The sequence below is a fragment of the Loxodonta africana genome, chromosome 10 (genome assembly GCF_030014295.1).
Source record: "Loxodonta africana isolate mLoxAfr1 chromosome 10, mLoxAfr1.hap2, whole genome shotgun sequence".
NCBI classification, from domain to species: Eukaryota; Metazoa; Chordata; class Mammalia; order Proboscidea; family Elephantidae; genus Loxodonta; species Loxodonta africana.
The window spans coordinates 49,199,530-49,213,010 of record NC_087351.1 but is presented as its reverse complement, the minus strand read 5'-3'; the positions used below and the strand labels follow the sequence as shown (position 1 = coordinate 49,213,010).

At 39.6% G+C, this 13,481-nt stretch overlaps 1 protein-coding gene across 1 annotated transcript in view; it reads right to left on the bottom strand.

Moving 5' to 3' along the window:
- The window catches only part of MIPOL1 (mirror-image polydactyly 1), a 304,146-nt gene extending 294,626 nt beyond the window's left edge, over positions 1 to 9,520 (bottom strand). Inside the window, exon 1 of the mRNA XM_010588600.3 lies at positions 9,380 to 9,520. The gene's annotated coding sequence lies outside the window, so the exon portion shown is untranslated. The remainder of the gene's footprint in view (positions 1 to 9,379) is intronic.
- Positions 9,521 to 13,481: the final 3,961 nt, after the last annotated feature.

The window sequence follows — 13,481 nt, the reverse complement described above, 5'->3', positions numbered from 1 at the left end:
GACAGATGCCACATGAAAACAGCCAGGGAACCTAGGAACAGAAATTGAAACAAAGATCTTTTCCCAGAGCAGAAAGAGCCTACCCCTTGACTTGACACCCTGAATTCTGACTTCTAGACTCCAACTTCTAGCCTTCTAAACTGTGGGAAAATAAATCTCTGCTTACCAAAGTCACCCGCTTGTGGTATTTCTGTTATAGCAGCACTAGGAAACTCAGATACAACCTAATTAAAAGCTGGGCAAAGGACTTGAATACACATTTCCCTGAAGAAGATATACAACCGCCAACAGGTACACGAAAAGATGCTCAATAACATTAATCACCAGAGAAATGCAAATCAAAACCACAATGAGATACAATTTTAAACCCATTAGGATTAGTGCTGTTGTCAGTTGCCATGGATTGATGCCAACTCATGGTGATCCCATATATGCAGAGTAGAACTGTTTCATTGGGTTTTCAAAGCCGTGACCTTTTGGAAGCAGATCACCAGCAGGCCTGTCTTCCAAAGCTCCTCTGGGTAGTTTCAAACTGCCAAACTTTTGGCTAGTAGTTGAGTGCTTAACCATTTGTGCCACCCCAGGGACTCCTTCCCACTAGGATAACTATGATGAAAAAATAACAAAAATAAAAAACAAACAGAAGATAAGTATTGGCAAGGATACGGAGAAGATGGAACCCTTGTGTGTTTCTGGTGGGAACTGTTTAGCCTCTGTGGAACACAGTTTGGAGTTTCCTCAACAAGTTAGATATAGAATTATCAAATGACCCAGAAATTCTACTCCTGGTATAATGCCAAAAGAAATAAAAATAGGTGTTCAAACAAAAACTTGTACATAAATATTTTTGCAACCTTTTTCATAAAAGTTGGAGATCTCAATACCCTACTTTCAATAATGGATAGAACACCCAGACAAAAGATCAATAAGAAAATAGAAGACTTGAAACACTATAAATCGACTTGACCTAACAGTCATCTACAGGACACTCCACCCAATAACAACAGAATATATATTCTTCTCAAGTAAACATGGAACATTCTCCTGTACAGTCCATATGCCAGATCACAAAACTAACTTCAATAAAAGATTAGAAATAACACAAAGTATGTTCTTCAACCACAATGAAATGAGGTTAGAAATCAACAGCAGGAAAAAAATGGGAAAGACCACAAATATGTGAAAATTAACACATTCCTAAAAAAAAACCAATGGGTCCATAAATCAGAAAATACTTTGAGATTAATGAAAATGAGGACAGAACATACCAAAATTTATAGGATACAGCTAAAAGAATAATCAGGGAAATTTAGAAATATAAATACCTATATTAAGAAAGAAGAAAAACCTAACCATCTACCTTATGACACTGGAAAAAGAAGAGCAAACTAAATCTAAAGCAAGCAGAAGGAAGGAAATAATATAGATTAGAGAAGAAATTAATGAAACAGAGAAAAGAAAAAAACCAATGAAACCAAAAGCTGTTTCTTTGAAAAGATAAACAAAATTGACAAACCTTTGGCCAAACTTACCAAGAAAAATTTCTAGAATCAGAAGTTAAAGAGAGGACATTCCTACAGGCCTTAAAGAAAGAAAAAATACCATCAAAGAAAGCTGTGTACAATTGTAAGCCAGCCATTTAGATAGCTAGATGAAATGGACAAATTCCTAGAAAGACACAAACTATGAAAATTGACCCAAGAATAAATGGACAATCTAAATAGATCTATAACAATTAAAGAGACTGAATTAGTAAACAAAAAACAACCTACAAAAAAAGCCCATTCCCAGATCATATTACTTCTAAATTCTACCAAACAATTGAAGAATTAATGCTAATTCTTAATAAACTCTTCCAAAAAATATAGGAGGGAATACCTGCCAAGTTATTATATGAGGCCAGTATTACCCTGACACTAAAATCAGACAAAAAAATCACAAAAAAAACTACAGACTAATATCTCTTATGAAATATGGATGCAAAAATCCTCGACACAATACAAACTGAATCCAGCAACATATTTAAAAAAAAAAAGACTATACAACAAGCGGAATTTGCCCTAGAAATGCAACATCAGTTTAATTTCTTTTAATTAATGTATCATATCAATAGGAGAATCAGATGAAAATTTCAGCACAAAAACTAACAAAAATCCAACATTTTTTTATGACACTCAACAAACTAGGAAGAGAACTTCCTTAACTTGATAATGGGCATCTATGAAAAACCCACAGCTAACATCATATTTAACTGTGAAAGACTGGATGCTTTCCCACTAAGATCAAAACAAGACAAGGATGTCTGCTCTTGCCACTTCTATTTAACACGGTACTTACTAGAGGTTCTAGCCAGAGCAATTATCTGTTGCCTTGAGTCAATTCCAATTCCCAGCGACTCTACAGGACAGAGTAGAACTGCCCCATAGCGTTTCTAAGCTCGTAATCTTTAAGTAAGCAGACTGCCACAGCTTTCTCCTGTGGTGCAGCTGGTGGGTTCCAACTACAGACCTTTTGGTTAGCAGCCAAGTGCTTAACCACTGCACTGTGCAATTAGGTATGAAAAAACAAATAACAGTCATCCAGGTTGGAAAGAGAGAAGTAAAACTATCTCTATGGACAGATGAAATGATAAAAATCTAAGGAATCCACTAGAAAACTATAAGAACTAATAAATGAGTTCAGCAAGGTTGCAGAATACAAGATGAATATACAAAAATCATTTGTATGTCTACACATTTGCAATGAACAATCCAAAAATTATATTAAGAAATCAATTCCATTTACAACAGCATCAAAAACAATAAAATACTCAGAAATAAGTTTAACAAAAGCAGTACACAACTTATGCTGTGAAAACTCTAAAACACTGTTGAAAGGAATTAAAGTAGAATTATATAAATGAAAACATGTCATGTTCCTGGATCAGAAGACATATCATTGCTAAGATGACAATATTGCCCAAGATGAGCTACATATTCAATGCAGCTCCTATCAGAACCTCAGCTAAATTCTTTGAAGAAACTGACAAGCTGATTCTAAAATTCATATGAAGTGCAAGCGGCTCAGAATAGCCAAAACGATCTTGAAAACAAAGAACAAAGTAGGAGGATTCACACATTCCAATTTCAAAACTTACTACAAAAGTCATTAAAACAGTGCGGTACCGGCGCAAGCAGAGAGATAGATCAATGGACTAGAATCATGAGCCCAGATATAAACCCAAATATCTGTGGTCAATTGATTTTTGACAAGGTAGCCAAGACCATTCAATGGGGAGAGAATAGTTTCTTCAACAAATGGTGCTGGGAGAACTGGATAACCATATGTAAAAGAATGAAGGTGGACCCTTAACTCATACCATATACAAAAATTAACCCAAAATGGATCAGTGGCCTAAAAATAAGAGCTAAACCTATAAAAGTCTTAGAAAAAACATAGAAGTAAATCTTCATGACCTCAGATTTGGCAATAGATTCTTCAATTTGACAATAAAAGCCCAAGCACCAAAAGAAAAAAACAGAGAAATTGGACTTCATCAAAATTAAAAAATTTTTGAGCTTTAAGAAAATTATCAAGAACGTGAAAAGAAACCTACACAACGGGAAAAAATATTTGCGGATCATGTATCTGTTAAGGATTTAATATCCAGAATATACAAAGCACTCTCACAACTCAACAACAACAACAAAAAAGCCAAATAACTCAATTAAAAAACAGGCAAAGGGTGATTTCTCCAAAGAAGATATACAGACGACCAATAAGCACATGTAATGATGTTCAACATCATTATGCAAATGAAAACCTCAGTGAGGTATCATTTTAAACCAACTAAGATGGCTTTAAGGAGCCCTGGTGGTACAGTGGATAAAGCACTCAGCTGCTAATCAAAAGGTTCGAAACCACCAGCCACGCTGCAGGAGAAATATGTGGCAGTCTGCTTCTGTAAAGATTACAGCCCTTGAAACTATATGGCGCAGTTCCACTCCATCCTATGAGGGTCACTATCAGTCAGAATCACCTTGATGGTAATGGGTTTAGAATGGCTTTGGGGATATTGGTGGCTCAGTGGTAGAACTTTTGCCTTCCATGCGGAAGACTTTGGTTCAATTCCCATCCAGTGCATTTCATGTGCAACCACCACTGGTCTATCAGGGGTGGTCTGTGCATTGCTACGATGCTGAACAGGTTTCTGTGGAATGACTAGACTAAAAAAAAAAAACTAGAAAAAAAAGCCCGGCAATCTACTTCCAAAAATCACCCAATGAAAATCCTATGGATCACAACGGTCTGATCTGTAACTGATTATGGGGATGGTGCAGGACCAGGCAGTTTAATTCTGTTGTGCATAGGGTTAACATCAGTCAGAGACTGACTCAACGGCTAACAACAATAACAGGATAGTTTTCATCAAGAAAATGGAAAATAACAAGTGTTGGTAAAGATGTGGAGAAACAGGAACCCTCATAAATTGCTGGTGTCAATGTAAAATGGTGCAGACACTGTGGAAAGTTTGGCATTTTCTCAAAAAGTTAAACATAGAATGACCATACAAAAAAAACCAAATCCATTGCCCTTAAATAGATTCCGATTCATAGTGACCCTATAGGACAGAGAAAAACTGTCCCATAGTGTTTCCAAGGCTATAAATCTTTATGGAAGCAAACTGTCACATCTTTCTCCTACAGAGCAGCTGGTGGGTTCAAACTGCCAACCTTTGGTTAGCAGCCAAGCACTTTAACCCACTGCACTACCGGGGCTCCACAGAATGACCATACGACTTAGCAATTCCACTTCTTCCTATATACCAAAGAAAAGTGAAAACAAGTATTCAAACAAAAACTTGTATACAAGTATTTATAGCAACATTATTCATAGTGACTAAAAGGTGGAAACAACCCAAATGTCTATCAATGCATGAATGGATAAACAAATTTTAGTACAGTCGTACCTTAGTATCTGCAGGGGATTGGTTCCAGGTTCTCCTGCAGATACTAAAACTTTGATTTTTTTTTTTCTAATGATTGTTTTGTGTGGCAATTATAAAGCAGAAGGGTGTATGTATTAGTCAAAATGTTTATGTATGTGTGTTGGTATAAGTATAAAAAACCAAAAAACCAAACCCGTTCCCATCAAGTCGATTCCAACTCATAGTGATCCTGTAAGACAGAGCAGAACTGCTCCATAGGGCTTCCAAGGAGATCCTGGTGGATTCGACCTGCTGAACTTTTGCTTAGCAGCCATAGCTCTTAACCACTAGGCCACCAGGGTTTCCAAGTATAAGTATAGATACATATATCTATATACATCTGTATCGAAACACAGTACTGGATTAAAAAGTTTTATATAGTAAGTGCTTAAGGATAGCAATGGGTTGGGAGAAGTGGGACCTAATGGCTTATCTTAAAGTTGTGTTTGCATAACACTTAAAAACCAAACCCATGGAGTTGATTCTGACTCATAGTGACCCCACAGGACAGAGTAAAACAGCCCCACAGGGTTTCTAAAGAGCAGCTGGTGGATTCAAACCGGTGACCTTTCGGTTAGCAGCTGAGCTCTTAACTACCACTCTACCAGGGCTCTGATAACACTTCAAGTAAGACTGAAAAAATCAATTATCCATCTCAAAGAAAGGGTCATTTGATGGTGACTGCCCCCAGTCACTCCTTAATATAAGCATATATCTAAGTATTCACCTAAATTCACTTGTATAAACCACCTAGGAATAAGAACCAACCAGTTGCTGCAGAGTCCAACTCATGGTGACCCCATGTGCTTGAGAACTGTGCTCCATAGGGCTTTTAATGGCTGTCCTTTTGGAAGCAGATCACCCAGCCTTTCTTCTGAGGAACCTCTGAATGAACTCGAACTACCAGCCTTTTACTTAACAGCTGAACACTTAACCATCAGCACTACCCAGGCACTCAAGAATGAGAAATTGTTAGGTAGAAATGTTTACATCAGTCATGGGCTGAGATAGTACTCGAGGAAATTTTTTTATGGTACTTAGTGAAAAACAGAGGACTTTTACGTAAAAGAGGATCTCTACCCTGGGTAGGGAGTCCACTGTTAAGTTTCATGGCCCAAGCCATTGGCTGTTAACTCCCATGTCATATCTACATTCAATCATGTAGATAAAATTTTCAGTCAGGCCATCCCATGATGGAACAGCTCAAAAGACAATATGCATCTCAAAGGTTTGTAAAGTATTTTTATACTCCACTTATTCAAAGTATCCAGAACTGTCTGGATATTTGCACTGCAGGAGCCCGTTTCCTAGCCTCTTACCTAATATCAAAGGAGAGTTGTATTTCCTTCCTTTTCTTACCTCTTCAGTCTCTTTTTTTCTTCAGATTTAAAGGGATAAAACAAAGTAAGCACAGTAAGAACACTTCGGCTAAGTCTCAAACAGCTATTTAATTAGCCTTGAGGTAAAATTGATCAAAGAGTTTAGAGGTCTGAAATTCAACTCCAAAACATTACCACATCTGCTGCTTAATACTATGATGTATCTGCACTTTTCCAGTATAGCACTTGCCAGTTAATAATTTCACCATCAACCAATGGGCAAAACATTGACCAGGTACTTTTCATCAGACCAGGGGTCTGCAAACTATTATGACCCACAGTCCAAATTCAGCCCTTGGTCTGATTTTGTACAGCCCATAAGCTAAGAATGGTGTTTACATTTTTAAAGGGCTGTTAAGTATTTGGCCCTTTACAGATGAAGTTTGTTGACCCCTGCAATAGAGGATATACGCATGGTCAATAAACATATGAAGAGGTGATCAATGTTAGTGGTCATTAGGGAAATGCAAATTAAAGCCCCAATGTAATGTCACAATATACTCACCAGAATGGCTAAAATGAAAAAGACAGTGCGAAGTGTTGCAAAAATTTGGAGTAGTACTGCAGTAGTGGTGTAAATGGAAACAACCTATTTGAAAAACTTTTTGGTAGTATATGGCAGAAATAAACATTTGCACATCCTATAATATAGCCATTTTACCCAACAAAAAATGTATACATATATTCACCAAAATACTTATAAAAATGTGCACAGCAGGCCTATTGGTAATAGCCAAAAACTAGATGGAATACTATACACGATAAGAAGAACCAACTACAGACATATGACATAACTTGTATGAATCTCACAAATACAATACTGAGCAGAAGCAGCCAGACACAAAGGATTGTATGACTGTGTTTATATAAAGTGAACAAAAGGTAATGTTAGAAGTTGGGATAATGGTTATCTTTGGAAAGAGGTCAGGAGTAGACATTCTAGGATACAAGTAAGGTTCTTTTTTTTAACTAAGTACCGGTTACATGGATATGTGTATTTTGTGAAAATTCAATGACCTATAATGTACATTTATGACTCATATACTTTTCTGTATGTAAACAAACAAAAAAAAAACCAGTTGCCTTTGAGTCAATTCCAACTTGTGGCAATCTTATAGGTTTCAGAGTAGAACTATGTTCCACAGGGTTTTCAAGGCTGTGACCTTTTGGAAGCAGACTGCCAGGCCTTTCTTCCAAGGTGCCTCTGGGTGGGTTTGAACCTTCCATCTTTCAGGTAGAGTGGTGCACTTAATCATTTGCGCCACCCAGGGACTCTTCTGCATGTATCCAAAAAACAAACAAACAAATCCATTGCCTTCCAATCCATTCCGACTTATTGGGGCCCTATAGGACAAATTTTATAGGACAAAGTGGAAGCCTGGTGGCATAGTGGTTAAGTGCTACAGCTTCTAACCAAAGGGTCCGCAGTTCCAATCTGCCAGGTGCTCCTTGGAAACTCTATAAGTCAGTTCTACTCTGTCCTATAGGATCGCTATGAGTCAGAATCAACTCGACGGCAATGGCTTTGGTTTTGGTTTGGTAGAACTGCCCCATATGATTTCCAAGGAGTGGCTGGTGGATTTGAACTGCAGGCCTTTTGGCTAGTAGCTGAACGCTTAACCACTGTGCCACCAGGGCTCTTCTGTATCTAGGTCCTACTTAAATTAAAAAAGTAACACACTAAAAAAAATTTGTATATACTCTGTGCCCAGGAGTGGAAAACTGTCTACATCTCTCCATTCACTTTCCTTATCTGCTATCAATACCTCTTACCAAGAAGATATCTTAATTCCTATTACCTTACATAGAAAATTAAACACTGGTGGCACAGTGGTTAAGAGCTACAGCTGCTACCCAAAAGGTCGGCAGTTCAAATCCACCAAGCACTCCTTGGAAATCCTATAGGGCAGTTCTACCCTGTCCTATAGGGTTGCTATGAGTTGGAATCGACTTTACGGCAATGGGTTTGGTTTGTTTGGTTTTTTTGGGGGGTGGGGGGACATAAAAAGTCACCTTTTAGTTTCATTGGTATATTAAAAAAAAAACAGTGCCATATTACTGCATAGGAATCACCTCTAGAGCAACTGGTTTGGTTTTTTTGGTTTTAACCCCATAGGATACCCAAATGATTATATAAACGTCATTTTAGGTTAGTTTCATATCAAATCCCAAGGAGAAATTCTGACAAGCTATACGCTGTGATAAAGTTATGGGAAGAGTGAGGTGAGAGTTCCCCTCTCACCTCACTCCTTGGAAGGTTTTGTTTGGCCCCTTGTTTTGACTTAACTTTATCTATTAACTCCATGATTTAATTTGCGTAAAAAGCTCAAAGGAGCTTTTCAAAAAGACTTAGTTGTGGGAAACTTTTTTCTACTATCCTTGTCTAATAATGCCGCTATTTTATGTTTATCCAGTCCCTTCCATGCAAGGAGCTTAAAGTACTTAACAAACACTGCTAGATGGTGTCACCTTTCAGTCAGAAATTTGGGCCCGCAGATATTATGAACCAAAAAAACCGAACAGTATCTTTGTACAGCCTGGCTGACGTACCTAAAGAAACACCACTTTCTTTGCACAAACTGGAAAGTGAGAGAACTGAAATATAAAACGATTAAGTAACTCCTTCAAGGGCACAGGGTCAATCAGAGGTTGTGCCAGCATGGGAACCCTCCAACTGCAATTTAAGGAAAACACAAACCAAAAACGACACTTTTAAGTAAGTGCTCAGCTGCTGAAACAGGGAAAGGTGCCGAAATCGCTCCCCTAACGAGTTGTCTGGCATCACACACACACACACACACACTACACACACACACTACACACACACACACACACTACACACACCCGCACACACACACACACACACCCGCCCCCCATCACCCCATGCCGCGCGCGGTCAACAAACATTCACTGGGTGCATATCCTCAGAAGTCTCTTCTCTTTCTTCAAAAAGACTCCGGTTGGAAATTCCAGGGATGTTCTATGTCCACCTCCACCCCTCTCTGGCGCCCAAAATCCCGGCCAAACCGTTTACCTGAGATGCGCCCGGAGCCTCCCCGGGAGCCGGCTCTGTGGACTCGCCCGGAGTTTCTCAGCCCGCCGCGCAGCTACCGCGTCGGCCAATCCGCTTGCCCGGAGCCTCCCTAAGTGGGCTCACCGGCGCAAAGTGTTGCGCGTGGCCCAGGCGAGTGGGCGAGGCGTGGCGGCGGTGGGGGGCCAGAGCGTCGGAGGGCCCACTGGGAACTACGCGGCTACGGGAGGTGTGGGAGGGGACGGGGTGAGCACCAGGCATGCGCGGGCGGCGCCGCCAGGGCCGCGGGGCGGGGCTTCTAGAAGAAGGAGAGAGCCGTAACCGAACTCTGTGACGGTCTGGGTTCTGACTCAAGCGATCCTGTAGGACAGGGTCCAAGTGTTCTATAGCGTTTCTAAGGCTGTTACCTTTACGAAAGCAGACTGCCACATCTTCCTCCCGTGAAGCCGTTGGTGGGTTCGAACCTTCACCCTTTCGAGTAGCATCCGAACGCTTAACCACTGGGCGCACAGGGCTCGTAGAAGAGGGAGAAAGCTTGGAAAGTCGTCAGGGGAGTTTGGAGTAGAAAGAGTGCGGTCTAAGTCTCCTGTGACTGTTCCAGCTGGGCGCTGTGGCTGTGTCAGAGACAACAGTGCCTTCTGGGAGGAGAAAATAATGCTATGCAGACAAAACCTGATCTAGTTAGAGGAAAAATGCGTGGTTAAATACGCGTCTTGTGGCATCAGCTTTAACTCTGTAGAGTGCCCACGGGAGCTGGCGGTATCTTGGTTTCTGTGAGTGGGGGTAGGGGGGTGGGAAAGGGAGACTGGGAACTGGGGGCCGGCGGGGGGCGTGTTGTGAAGATAAAATGAGAAGGACACACGGTCGGGCACCGCTTAAAGGAGCAAAAGTGCTACCTAGCTCCTGGCCAAGGAATGTTTCAAATGAAAACTTTGAAACTGGTGGGGCGAACTTTTTGACTGTCAGTGCTAGAAAAAGCCCTACGTTCCTACGTTGAAAATAGTCTTTAAAACCAAATGTTGAACCTTCCAGAATTTAAAACAAATTTAAGTCGTCAATTCGTTCACCTCTGTGTTGAAATAAAAATGGACTTGAATAATTAAGGAACTTTTGGTGATTCAAATGTAGCTTTCTTGTTCGACAGAGCAGTATTTTTATAAATGTCACTTTAACTTCAGTTAGTCATTAGTCACTGTGCCAAGTACTCTTCTGGGTGTTAATGAGTAATAGTAATGGTGTTTTACATATCATCAGAGAACAAGCATAATACGAAGTGTTGAAGGATTCCCAAGTTAGTAGATAGATACAAGTAAATGTAAAGAACTTACACTTCAGTAGTTAGGGAGTGAGAAAAAAAGACATGAAAAATTGAATATAAATTAGTTTGAACAAAACAGGCTATAATATTCACAAAATCCTGGTTATTATTTATCCTGTAATAAACAGTGTTCTGAGGGGAGTTTGTTACAGAATTAGCTTTGAAATGCTTTTTTTTTTTTTTTAACTCCAGTCAGGGTCTGAGTTAGATATTTATGAACACAAACCAAGTTTTAAAATACATGAGACAAAAAGGTGGAGTAGTATATAGTTACAGTTGGTGGAAGGGACACTCCCAACTTGAAAGAAGGCTTGTGTAAAGGTTTAAGTCCAAATCAAATGATGTGTAAAAGAGAGGAGGTAAAGTTGCTTTTTGTAGCTAGGGAATAACAAGGAATAAGGGGGCAGAGTGACTAAAACATTGAAAAAATTTAAACCAAATAATGAATTCATAGAGCAAATTTAGAGAAAGTGATTATACTGTATTTCCTTGGGTAAAGAACATCAGCCCTAGTTTTTTAAAGCTCATTATCTGGGTGGTGAAAGTTTCTATGGTAGAGAAGAATCCCATGTTTTCTTTCCTTTCAGTAAACTGTTTTACCTTCCCCACTTTTTATGCAATGAGTTCCAGTATTAGGCCTCGTGTTCCCTAGTCCTCCTTCTGTTGTTGCTGTTAGTTGCCATTGTGTCGGTTCCAACTCATGGTGACAAGAAAAGCCTAGCTATTGGAGTAATATTTATTCAGAGATGTAAGGAAGTAAAGAAGCAAGCCACAGGAATTTCTCGGAAAGGAACATTCCTGACATGGAAAAACAAATGCAAAAATGCTAAGAAAATCAGTGTAGAAAGAATAGGGTGAAAGAGTGTTAAGAAATGAGTCTGGAAAGACAAACGAAAGCCAAATTATATAGGACCTTTTGGGCCACGACTCCAACCTTGGATTCTATCCTAAGGGTGACACCTAGCCACCAGATAGTTTAGAACAGATGGGTCATATGATCTGAAATATGCTTTAGAAAGATTACTCTGGCTACCCTTCACACATCTGTCAGTTTGTTATATCGTTGTGGCTTCTGTGTTGCTGTGATGCTGGAAGTTATGTCACTGGTATTTCAAATACCAGGAGGATCACCCGTGGTAGACAGGTTTCAGCTGAGCTTCCAGACTAAGACAGACTAGCAAGAAGGACCTGGCACTCTACTTCTGAAAAAAATTAGCCAGTGAAAAACTTACAAATAGCAGCAGAACTTTGTCTTATATAGTGCTAGAAGATGAGCCCCTCAGGTTGGAAGACACTCAAAATACCACAGGGGAAGAGCTGCCTCGTCACAGTAGAGTCTACCTTAATGATGTGGATAGAGTCAAGCTTTTTCGACCTTCATTTGTAGTTGTGGCATGACTTAAAATGAGAAGAAACAGCTGCAAACATCCATTAACAATTGGAACTTAGAGTGTACAAAGTACGAATCTAGGAAAATTGGAAATCATCAAAATAAAATGGAATGCATAAACATCGATATCCTAGGCATTAGGTGAGCTGAGATGGACTGGTATTGGCCATTTTGAGTTGGATAATCATATGGCCTACTATACTGAAAATGCCAAGTTGAAGAGAAATGGCATTGCATTCTTCTTCAAAAAGAATATTTCAAGATCTATCCTGAAGTATAACACTGTCAGTGATAGGATAATATCCATACGCCTACAAGAAAGACCAGTTAATACAACTATTATTCAAATTTACTCACCAAACACTAAGGCCAAAAAAAAAGAAATTGCAGATTTTTATCAACTTCTGCAGTCTGAAATTGATCAAACATGCAATTAAAATGCATTGATAATTACTGGTGATTGGAATGTGGAAGTTGCAAACGAAGAAGGAACAGTAGTTGGAAAATACAGCCTTGGTGATTGAAACGATGCCGGAGGTCTCATAATAGAATTTTTTAAGACCATAGACTTCTTCATTGCAAATACCTTTTATCAACAACATAAACACAGACTATACTCATGGACCTCGCCAGATGGAATACACAGGAATCAAATGGACTACATCTTTGGAAAGAGATGATAAAGAAGCTCAATATCATCAGTCAGAACAAGCCCAGGGGCTGACTGCAAAACAGACCACCAATTGCTCCTATATAAGTTCAAGCTGAAGCTGAAATAAAAAATAAAAAAAAGCAAGTCCACGAGAGTCAAAGTACAACCTTGAGTGTGTTGTTCTTGTTAGGTGCTGTCGAGTCGGTTCCAACTCATAGCGACCCTATGCACAACAGAACGAAACACTGCCCGGTCCTGCGCCATCCTTACAATCCTTGTTATGCTTGAGCTCATTGTTGCAGCCACTGTGTCAATCCACCTCGTTGAGGGTCTTCCTCTTTTCCACTGACCCTGTACTCTGCCAAGCATGATGTCCTTCTCCAGGGACTGATCCTTCCTGACAACATATCCAAAGTATGTAGAACGCAGTCTCACCGTCCTTGCCTCTAAGAAGCATTCTGGCCGCACTTCTTCTAAGACAGATTTGTTTGTTCTTTTGACAATCCATGGTATATTCAGTATTCTTCACCAACACTGCAATTCAAAGACGTCAACTCTTCGGTCTTGCTTATTCATTGTCCAGCTTTCACATGCATGTGATGCAATTGAAAATACCATGGCTTGGGTCAGGCGTACCTTAGTCTTCAGGGCGACATCTTTGGTCTTCAACACTTTGAAAAGGTCCTTTGCAGCAGATTTGCCCAATGCAATGCGTCTTTTGATTTCTTGACTGCTGCTTCCATGG